At 45.6% G+C, this 12,060-nt stretch overlaps 1 pseudogene; it reads left to right on the top strand.

Annotated features, from left to right (window-relative positions):
- The first annotated feature begins 2,780 nt into the window (after window positions 1-2,780).
- Window positions 2,781-3,054, top strand: LOC119922930 (annotated as a pseudogene).
- The last annotated feature ends 9,006 nt before the right edge of the window (window positions 3,055-12,060 follow it).

Raw genomic sequence — 12,060 nt, 5'->3', positions numbered from 1 at the left:
CATTATTGTTATGATTATTATTATTATCAGTTTGGGAGAGGCTAAGGTGTTCTAATAACGGGTTGATAGGAAGGAATCTGAGTGTGCACGACAGGAAAATCCCTGGTTTCAGAAGGAATAGGTAATGGCCTAGGGTTCATCCTCTTCTATCTCAGAGGTGAGACACTGTACCAAACTGGAGTGAGGAGGTTAGTGCATTCTCTCCTCTGAATGGCTCTGTCCTCTTTCAAAATATCTCAGTAATGGAAAATGGAGATATTATCTGTCAGCCCATATTTCCTCCTCCCCAGTTCCTGTCCATCTGAGCACAGCTTTCCTCATTTTCAAAGCCCTTTCATCATACCACCACTTCCAGGATGCCTCGCACGATTCACTTTTCTTCTCTGAAATTAATCTTCTCCCAACTAGCAATCGGCATCTTAGACCACTTCTCTACTTTTGCACTCACACCCACCATTATAGTTTTGTACATAGTGGCTTCTATAAAGTGTACTTTTAAAGCATATGGTCATCTATTTACCATTCTTTCCATTCTTTTATTTGTCCTCTCAGTAATTAATTCTGTGCCTATCTCCCCTGCTAGATTTTAAGCTCTTGGAAATCAGGGAAGGTGTTTAATTTATTTTGATCTCTGAAGGGTGCACTACAATACTTTATACCCAGGTTGCATTCAACAAATATCATTGAATGACTAATGGATGGATTGATTGAAAGATGGATCGATGGATGGTTTGTTGGATGGATGGATTGACGGAAGGGTGGTGGGTTGATGGATGGATAGATGGATGGACGGATGGATTGTCTGTTGTGTGACATTAGGCAAGTCACTTCATTTCACTGGGTCTCTGTTATCTCATCTGTAAAGTGGGAATTGAGAATGTGATATCCGGGACAGGGACTGTGTAAAACCTGATTAGCTTGTATCAGCCCCAGCACTTAGTACAATGCCTGGCACATAATAAGCACTTAACAAATACCACTATTATGATTATTAATATGGATGGATGGAAGGACGGACGGATGGATGGTCAGACGGTTGGATGGATGGATGAACGAATGGATTAGAGACAAGGATTTGATCAGTCAAATTCATTCATTCATTCATTCATTCAATCGTACTTATTGGGCACTGACTGTGTGCAGAGCACTGTACTAAGCACTTGGAAACTACAATTCAGCAACAAGCAGAGATAATCCCTTCCCACAATGGGTTTACAGTCGAGAAGGGAGAGACAGGCATCAAAATAAGTAAACAGGCTGTCAAATGTGAGGGACAGTTTCTATGAGTGCGTCCTTTCTCTATGTCACACTCTGATTTTCTGATTTTCATAAGCACCAAGAGTGATCTTAAAATTCATAGAAATACTGTTATTATCAGTAGCAGTTTCAACATTATCGTTATCGAATTTATTAAGCATTTACTTACAAGAGACTGCCACGTGATGGAGTAGAAACAAACTAATCAGATCAGACACGTTTCCTGACCCACAGGGGCTCAGATTGTAAGAGAAAGAGAGAGCACATATTGAATCTCGATTTTACAGAGAGATCCAAAGAGGTTACGAGGCTGGACCAAAGTCATACAGCAGGCCGGTGGCAGAACCGGGCCGACCTTTCAAACCTCATGACTCCCTGCCATACACCCATTCCCCTAAACCATGATGCCGCCCAAACAATCACTTGTCATTCATTCATTCATATTTATTGAGTGCTTACCTTGTGCAGAGCATTGTACTAAGCTCTTGGAAAGTACCATTTAGAATAAAGAGAAACAATCCCTGCCCACACCGGGCTTACAGTCATATGTCCTATTAGCCTCTGTCCCAGGTATTGACAAATCCTCAGATGCTGGACTTTCTCTTGGACAGCTGTTTATATGGATAAAAGGAAAAGTAAAAGGAAACAGACATTTTGTCCTTTAGACGAGGGAGGAGGAATCTCCCCTTTAGGACTCTCCCCAGGGCAGCCTTCATGTCCCGGTTCCTCAGGATGTAGATGAGGGGGTTTAGGGTTGGGGACACCGTGTTGTAGAACACGGACACCAGCAGGTCCAGGGTCGAGGGCGAATCTTGCACGGGCTTGAGGTAGGCAACGGATCCAGTCAAGACAAAGATGGTGAAGAGGGCGAGAAGGGGCAGGCAGGTGGAGAAGGCCTTGGCACGGCCCTCGGCGGCCCGCATCCCAATCACAGTACGGAAGATGCGCACATAGGAGATGATGATGAAGTCGAAGCAGATGACACCTAAAGCTACCCCACCGGTGACACTGACATCGGTCCTCGGTACAGGAGATCTTCAGCAGGGAGGGGACGTCACAGAAGAAATACTGGATGATGTTGGACCCACAGGAGCTCAGGGAGAAAGTCAAAGCTGATAATGAGACCCCAAACACCACTCCGCTGAGCCAGGAGGCGGCCACCATCTTTCCACATGGTGGCAGTTTGAATGGAGAGGAAAGGGCAGATTTTAGCTATGTTGCGAAGGTGGGCCCTACAGGATTAGTGATAGATTGAATATGGGGGTTAATTATTGCCTCGAAATTGACCTTTCAGCAGCCCCTGCACCTTCATGCACTAGATGAAATTTTGAATCTCTTTACTCTATGTGCCTTGAGATTCTCAAAGAGGGAGATATTTATGGAAACCTCCCCACCCCCAGGAAATACAAGAAAATGTAGGGGACTTATTTTAAACCAATTACTATAATATTAATAGCTGATTGATAGCTGATTGATTAATCAACTGACTTTATATATCTGGGTTTGGAAAATGAGACCTGGGCTTGTTTCAGCAACAAATATACTAAAATTGGAATAATACAGGGAAGATTGAAGAAGAAGGCAATGATAAACGACTTCTGTATTTTTACCAAGAAACTCTATGGATACACTATTAGAATGATTGCAGTTGGAGAGTGGGATGTTCTGGGAGAGATGTGACCATGGAGTGCCTTCGGGTTGGAGAGGACTCAACAGCACCAGAGAAGACAAGACAGAAGGTTAGCACTGGCCCTGCTCAAGGACGATGCCCCAATAAATGACGTTTCCCATATGTTTCATCTCGTCCCACAGGTGTTTTCATTCTGTAGGGCAAAGTCTCTGAAAGAAACAGATTCCCACTCCAGTCTGACCTCACTCCAAAGCAGCCTGTCCCAACAGTCCTGAATCCTCCCTAAACACTTAAGCACTCGCATGAGCTGCGTTTTGGGGGCTGCAATTAGCTGTAGTTAGTTCAGTGGGGGAGAAGAAAGGATAAAATGGGTGGCAGTGGATTTCAGAAGAAACTGACTGAACTTGATCTTCATCATCGCAATTAGCCTGGAACACTGATTTAAGGGAATTGCCCTGCCACAGTTGCACCAGATCCCTGGCGTCCTTGACTTCTGGAAAGGAGTTGATTATGATGATGATGATGATGATTATGATGGCATTTATTAAACGCTTACTGTGTGGCAAGCACTGTTCTGAGCGCTGGGGAAGTTACAAGGTGATCAGGTTGTCTGATAGGGGGCTCACAGTCTTAATCTCCATTTTCCAGTTGAGGTAATCGAGGCACAGAGAAGTTAAGTGACTTGCCCAAAGTCACACAGCTGACAACTGGCAGAGCTGGGATTTGAACCCATCACCTCTGACACCAGGGCTCCTTAGTAAATCAATCAGTCAGTGGCATTTCCTGGGGGCCTGCTGAGTGCATAGAGTGAGAAAGTACCACAGAGTGAGTAGACAATGCTCTCTGATTTGTTCCCTTTCAGACAGCACATATACGAAAACTGAAACGATGTACAGAACATTGGAATGGCACCTGAATAAAAATGACATGCAGATCTCTGAAGCGTTCCAAAGATTTTCCGTGTCCATCTAGGTGCTTTCATTCAGTTGGATAATATCTCAGAAAAGGACATAGTCCAACTCCAATCTGGCCTCACTCCAAGCAGCCTCTCCCTACGTTCTGACTCCTTCTCAGACATTTCAGCATTGACACGGGGCTTTGCAGATGCATTTAGCCTCAGAGACTGCTGCCATTGAATCTGGTTTGTAGACTATAAGCTCCTTTGGGGCAAGAGATCATGTCTACACACCCCACAGTATTATGGATTTCCAAGTTCTAGACTTGACCTTGTAATTCACTGCTCCGAGACTCTCTCGGGGGATACACTTATGAGCCCTTTCACTCCTTCCTTCTCAGGGCATTTCTTAAATGCTTCCCACTCATCATCTGCCAGAATCCAGTGCAGAGAGTGAGATGATTGGAGAAGAGAGGGTGAGAGAGACAGAGAGAGATTTTCATCTCAGTATCTCCTTCTGTTCTTATGGACAAGTCCAGATCTAGTTAAAACCTGTACAACTCAGCACCTTGGCAGAAGGGGCTTGGGCAACATCAGTCCCTTCAAGGACCTGAGTTCTACTCACCCGAGACGATTGGGTCTAGCTCTCAAAGTCTTGGTGTCTCTGAGCTTTCGTCTGTCTGTTTGTGTCTCGGTCTGGGTTGTCATGACTTTTTCACTTTGTCAACTCCCTCTTTCACAACGATGGCTGGAAATCCCATGGATTCTTGCTCAAATCCTAGTAGTGTGCATGGAGGAGGAGGCTCTCTGAAGACTGAGAGACTCAGCTGCATAGAGAGAGGCAGTAGCGGGGATTCCCTCCTTTTGGTTCTCTTTTCCTCAACATTCCCTTCCCTGTGATATCACAAACTGATGCTTTTCTCAGGACACGAGAGCAGCCTGCTCATTCACCTGCATGGGTGAGTACGGAGAGGTCAGTGGGTTAATCAGTCCGTATAATATCTCACATCTTTCCTGTATGCAGAACCCTGCTCTTGATGCTGATGGCAGGGGCCCAGAAAGAAGAATGTCTGGTATCCTACCCACAGGCTGCTGATGGTGGGCAAAGAATCAAACCATAGACATCGAAGCCCAGCCAATACCAGGTAAGCGGACATTAAGCTCCTTTTGAGTAGGGAAAGTGTATACCAACTCTGTTATATTTTACTCTCCCAAGCACTTAGCACAGTGCTTTGCACACAGTAAACACTTAATAAATATGATTGAATGAGTGGAGAGAGTGAGAAAATGAGAGAAAGCACGAGAAAGGGACGGAAACTATGTGTGTGTGTGTGTGTGTGTGTGTGTGCGTGTGTGTGTGTGTGTGTGTGTGTGTGTGTGTGTGTGTGTGTGTGTGTGTGTGTGTGTGTGTGATGATCCTGTACCCTTGTGACTCTGACTCTAATATTGCAGACCTGGGATAAAGAAAAGCTTGGCTAAATTCATTCAATCGTATTTATTGAGCACTTACTGTGTACACAGCACTGTACTAAGCACTTATGAGGCTGGCAATGAGATACTAGGAAACTGTCCTTGGACTTTATGATGTTGAACCGCGGTCGCCCCATGCAGAAGTTCCCCACTTCAATAGCACTTGCTATCGACGGAAAAATCTTCAAAAAATCCAGAAAACGAACCCAAACATCAAAAGGGGAAGGTTGAGATGCTGGGAGACCAGATTATGTGTTAGGATGTACATAAAAGCAAATAGGTGATACCAGAGTGGAACGAACCTGAGGTGAACTAGTGATTTGCATTCCCACGAAGACTGCAGTTGGGATTCAGCCTTATCCCCTACCTCCAAAGTAGGAAGCACCATTCTGCACTTTCATGTCCAACATTTGTATCTTAATCAGGTGGACGAGCTGAGGTCTGGCCCAGGGAGATGCGCACTCCAATGGTTCATTCTCCTTACTTGAGATGTTCAAATGGAGATCCCCATTCGAAGTGGCTTTTGGCACCCCTAACCATATGACAGGATTGATCCATTGGCCAATCCCATGTCTCCAGCCCCTTCTGTGATTGGCCACAGCTTCAATCCCAGCCCCATCCCCAAAGTCTGAGGCAGGACAGTAGAGTTCATTTCAGGAGTTTGGACTAGGAGCCGGATTTCCCTTAGACCTCCTACATAGGACCACAGTGTCTGGTGGGGGCTATTTCACATGTTTCCCACTTGGTTCAGTCTTGGGATATCCTGGGTAAGGAGTGTAGACAGCTTGGCTTAATGGAATGAGCATGAGCCTGACAGTCAGAGGACGTAGGTTCTAATCCCGACTCTACCAAGTGTCTGCTGTGTGACCTCGGGCAAGCCACTTAACTTCCTAGGCCTCAGTTACCTCATCTGTAAAATGTGGATTAACAGTTTGAACCCCAAGTGGGACAACCTGATTGCCTTGTTTCTCCCCCAGTGCTTGGCACAAAGTAATGCTTAACAAATACCATTATCATTATTATTATCATTATTATTATTCCTTGGTCTCCAAGTCCTTCCAATCAGTCTGTGGCAGGGATCCAGGACAGTCAGCCATGCAACTGCTTGGAAAATCCCTACTGACTGTGTTTATGGTGTGTGTATTTTACTTTGTGGATCAGAGTTTTCTTCTCACAGTTATCTTGGAGTGTGCCTATATCTTTTTCTCAGGGTAGTTTTTCTCATTTGTCTCACATGATGGTGTGTCTGTGCACTGTGCACTGTGGAAGTTCAGGCTTCTGGAAAGAAGGGATTTGGGGCTGAGGCAGAGATGGAGACTAAGTGGTCCCTGTACCCCTGCTGTTTGCTCACTGCCTTAAGTTTCTCCCCTACACAAACCCTACCTCACTTCCCACCCCATCATGCCCAGACAGATTTTTTCTGTCTGGACAAGGGTCTACGGACTATCAGGTAATCACAGGCATTTTAAGTCACTCCTCCAGATGTGTACAGAGATGGAATTGATGATGTCACATTCTCAGTAGAAAGTGTCTGTGAAAAACATATCCAGTCTCACTGGTTATTCATTCATTCATTCATTCAATCGTATTTATTGAATGCTTACTGTGTGCAGAGCACTGTACTAAGCGCCTGGGAAGTACAATTTGGCAACATATAGAGTCGATCCCTATGCAACAGTGGGCTCATATTGCAGGCTGTGATATGCTGCTGGTTCCCACCAGAGGACTTCGGAGAGATCCACTCCCTCCCCAGCTGGTTCAGAGATCTCCCACATTGGATAGGTTCTCTGCCTCGAGTCAGTTTCAGATGAAAAGGAAAGTGATCACGTTGGGGTGGCACTCAGCTGAAACAGCCTCATGCCTCTGATGCTCCAAGGACAGCTGATGCTTGGGACAGGCAAGATGGTGCCCTTATCAGTCCTCCATACCAAGATGGGTACATACATAGGCTTAGTCAACACTGCACCCATCTCTGGAACAACTATATTTAGTTTTATTATCTCTTGTATCCCTCTCCTTCGCCACTCTCAGAAATAAATGAATCTTTAAAAAGTGTGTGACTTTAAAATTTGAAGCACTGGTGAGCTTTTCCCATCATCCCTATCCTCTATAATCTCCTTAGCTTGGGGATCAGCAGGGATCAGCTTGATATTTGTGGGGGTTCAAATTTCTCTTTGCTTAGGGCTGGGCCACTGGGTGATTCAAGATGAGGGTTTCAGTTTATCTCTCCCTTCCTTAGGGAAGGTTGGAGATCTGATGTGGCCTCCCCCATCTACAAAGGATGACTGCCTGGCCTGTGAGGGGTGGAGGGTGGCTCATTGATCCCACACCTCAGGCATAAAATCATCAGCCCAGCTCTAAACGGGATCTTCAGGTATTTCTCGAGGACAGCAGTTGTGTGTTTTTTTCACTCCTTGATGGGCGAAAGGCTGAAAGTTATCCATTGATGGTAATCATTCAGTCAATCAGTGATATTGATCCCCTCCGGACAGTAAGCTCACTGTGGGCAGGAAAGCGCTTAATACAGTGTTCTGCACCAGTAAGTGCTCAGTAAATACTAGGTGAGTGTGAGGAGAGCACAGCATTAAGTGTTTGAAACAGCTCAATATAATAGAGTTGGTAGACAAATTCCTTGCTCATAATGAAATTACTGTCTTGAGGAAAATCTCTGGAAAATTGAAGATTTTGGCTTGGGGAAAAACATCTTTGCCAGGCAACTCATGATAGCAGATTAAGTGTTTTCCTTCCCCTTCTGTGATTTCACATCAGTTGCACCTCCAACAGAAACCTAGATACTGTCCTAACCAGGCTCTTACTTTTTACTGCAGCTGAGGAAGGTTTTCCCTCTTTGTTTCAAATTTAGGTCAACTTAAGTGATATTCAGTGATGTGGGGCTAAGGTTAGTGACCACTCTAGATGCAACATTCCCTGAGGCAGATATGGTATCACAAACTCTTCATTCACTCATTCATTCATTCAATCGTATTTACTGAGCACTTACTGTGTGCAGAGCACTGTACTAACCCCCCAAAAGTACAATTATGCAATAAAGTGAGACAATCCCTGCCCGGACACAGTGGATAGTGCTATAATGGCCTCAAGTGCCATGATAAAGTCTCAAGCCTAGCGAAATCAAAATTAGGATTTCATTAATATCACAAATAGAAAGATTGCAAAAGAGAGTACTAGAGGAAAAATTGGTGAGGTAATGTTAACAACCTTTGATAGTTTAAGACAGTCAATCAAACAAGAGATTAAATTACCAGATCATGGGATTATGGCCTGTGCAGGCTGAGTACCCTGCTTGGGGAAAACTGAGAAACCAATTTTAAGACTAAAATCACCAGAGATTATGCTCAGGACCAAATGCACCAAGACTAAGTTTCTTTTTTGCCTCACACGTGGTTTGAAGAGAAAAAAATCAATTATATTTATTGAGCTCTTACTGTGTGCAGAGCACTGTACTAAGAGTTTGGAAAGTACAATTTGGCAACAAATAAATATAATAATAATGGTATTTGTTAAGAGCTTATTATGTGCAAAGCACTGTTCAAAACTGCATCAGCCTCCTCTCTGATCTCCCATCCTCTTGTCTCTCCCCACTTCAATCCATACTTCACGCCACTGCCCGGATCGTCTTTGTCCAGAAACGCTTTGGGCATGTTACTCCGCTCCTCAAAAATCTCCAGTGACTACCAATCAACCTACACATCAGGGAAAAACTCCTCACCCTCGGCTTCAAGGCTCTCCATCACCTCGCCCCTTCCTAACTCACATCCCTTCTCTCCTTCTACAGCCCAGCCTGCACCCTCCGTTCCTCTGCAGCTAATCTCCTCACTGTGCCTCGTTCTTGCCTGTCCAGCCATCGACCCCCGGCCCACGTCATCCCCCTGGTCTGGAATGCCCTCCCTCCGCACATCCGCCAAGCTAGCTCTGTTCCTTCCTTCAAAGCCCTACTGAGAGCTCACCTCTTCCAGGAGACCTTCCCAGCCTGAGCCCCCTCCTTCCTCTCCCCCTCCCCCCCTCCATCCTCCCTGCCTTACCTCCGTCCTCTCCCCACAGCACCTGTATATATGTATATATGTTTGTACGTATTTATTTATTTATTTTATTTGTACATATTTATTCTATTCATTTTATTTTGTTAATATGTTTTGTTATGTTCTCTGTCTCCCCCTTCTAGACTGTGAGCCCGCTGTTGGGTAGGGACAGTCTGTATATGTTGCCAACTTGTACTTCCCAAGCGCTTAGTACAGTGCTCTGCACACAATAAGCACTCAATAAATACGATTGAATGAATGAATGAATGAAATAATCCCTACCCAACACACAGTCTAGGCTCACAGTCTAGAACGGAGCAGATAGACAACAAAACAAAACAAAGCAAGTGGATAGGCATCAATAGCATCAATACAATTTAATAGAATTGTATATACACATCATTAATAAAATAAGGAGAATAATAAATACGTACATATATACTCAAGTGCTGTGGGGTGGGAGGGGTAGAGCAAAGGGAGGAATTAGGCTGATTGAGGAGGGAAGGATGAGCAAAGGAAAAGGGAGGCTCAGTCTGCGAAGGCCTACTGGAGGAGGCGAACTTTCAGTAGGGCATCAGCAAATGGTGATTATTGCTGCTCAATCCCAAGGCCAAGAGGCAAACAAAACCTTCCCCAGCTCAGCCCCTATTAGAGCTCAGCTCCACCCCTACTCCTGCCAGGGCTGGTAGCAGTCCAACCTATTGGCTGAAAGTCAGTGATCTCCCAGAATATTCGAAATGACTCTTGGAGAGAGAATCTAACCCGAATCAGACTGAGACCTTACTAATTCAGCCACCAGGTAGATAGTTTAAGTGGGGGTGAAAAAATTCACCCAGCAGCCAAATTCCATTAATTCCTTTTGCTAGTTCCATTTCCTGGTCTGACCTATTTGTGACCCAGCATGAAATGGATGAGAACATCTCTCACTGGGGCCCTCAGGCTCTCAGTGTTGGGACCCGGGATCAGACAGGAAAGACTAGTGTGAGACTGGCTCCGAGCTCCCTTCCCTTGTCTTCTGCTCCTCCCTACCACATTTCCTAATGGGCTTCCGGGAGCCATTCAGAATCTTCTCCAATAGAAGGGAATGATGTCAGGTAAACACCTCCTGTTGGGATGTTCCGGAGTGCAGAGTCTCTTGGGCAGAGAAGATCTCAGATCCTTGTCACAAACTCTTACACTGTGAGGCAGAGGAGGGACTGTCCCACTTCCAGGGTTAGGCCTGGCTCTAGGAGGCAGGAGTTGGGAGAACAGAAGTTAAGACTTGGGTGGGGCACTGAACTGGATTTCCTTTTGTGCTTTAGGCTCAGAAAGGAAATATAAATTTTCCATCTGGCCCAGCTTCTCAGGAGTCAAAGCTCTATACTTCAAATTCACCCCTGCTGCTCTGCCCAGAGGAGCAGTACTGAAGCCTCTTCTGCTTCTGGCTACTACACGTGCTTCTTCACCCACTTAGATAGAGACAGTTGGATGAAGAAAGACCATGTATGCTTTCCACACCGATGATAGATCATCAAGGGTGTAGCTGTGGCCTGAGAAGATGGGGACTGCATTATGGACAACTTGCAAAGAGCTGTGCCTTAAGGAGGTCGAGCACACTCTGAGTCAAACCTTCAAACACCGTGGGAAGGAAAGTCCCATTGGATGTTTCCTGGGGATGACAAACCTCAAGCAGGTCTTTGATGGAAGGACTGAGAAGTTGGAACATTAATTCCACCACATTCTACTGGGAAGCCACCAGAAACTCCTGCCCTATTCTCCAGGTTAGAGGGAGAGAAAGAGTTTTTTCTCCAAACACTCAAGAAAGGACATGGCTGGGTTTAGAAAACAATGAAACGGAGAGGCAGGATCAATCCAGAACTTGGAACGGAGAGAGTGAGGACCTCATTCCAGCCCCCAGGATGCTGAGACATCTGTTAGGGGCTGGGAGAGGAGTAGGTTGTCCCTTCTCTCCCCTCTGTCCTTTTTTCCTTATTTTCATGTTTCCCTCTCTATGCCTTACCATGTCCATCCCTGTCTCTTATTAAGCCCTGCCTCCAGCCCCTGCTCCAAAACACTTGATCTCCAGGGAATCTAGTTCTGCATGACAGGCCTGGACAGAGATTCCTGAACTGAGCCCTGGGAGGGTGGATTTCTGGGACTGGACCAGAGAGAGAAAAACACACTCGGTTTATCATTCCCCTTAAGCACGAAATGGGGTTGCCAGATCCCTTTTCCAGGCCAGATTTGAGGTCCACTAACCATGTTAGCCAGAGACCTCAGTCTGGCACACCAGGCTACCATAGGAGACTGTGTCCTCTCCCCATTGACTAAAGCAAGGTCTCCATTACCCACAGCCTAGGTCACTGGTTCAGAGACCCCCAACATCTCCTAGCATAAAACCGACAGAGATTGCCATCAGACATTCGGAATCGGGGAGGCCCAATTCCTGGATGGCAACACAGGGAAGGGGAGGGTGTCAGAAGGCGGGAGGTGGCCAGCATGGATTATCCGTTAGATGGGAATGCATAGTGAGAACCAACCTCTGAGCCCACAGACTGGGTGGACAGCACTCCCTGAGTTTGGAGATGGGGCCTGGCAGCCAGACGTATGAGGCAGGCAGAAGGCATGGGAAGATAAGGTGCCTAAAAATGACAGTAGATGGCTGGTGAAGAGAATCAATTTTCATATTTCATTCATTAAAAGGATGTCCAGTGGTTGCCTATGCATCTTTGCATCAAATAGGAACTCGTTACCATTAGCTTTAAACTACTCTATCACCTTGCCCTCTC

Source organism: Tachyglossus aculeatus, unplaced genomic scaffold (genome assembly GCF_015852505.1).
Source record: "Tachyglossus aculeatus isolate mTacAcu1 unplaced genomic scaffold, mTacAcu1.pri scaffold_130_arrow_ctg1, whole genome shotgun sequence".
Taxonomy (NCBI): Eukaryota; Metazoa; Chordata; class Mammalia; order Monotremata; family Tachyglossidae; genus Tachyglossus; species Tachyglossus aculeatus.
This window is presented reverse-complemented; position numbering and strand designations above follow the sequence as displayed.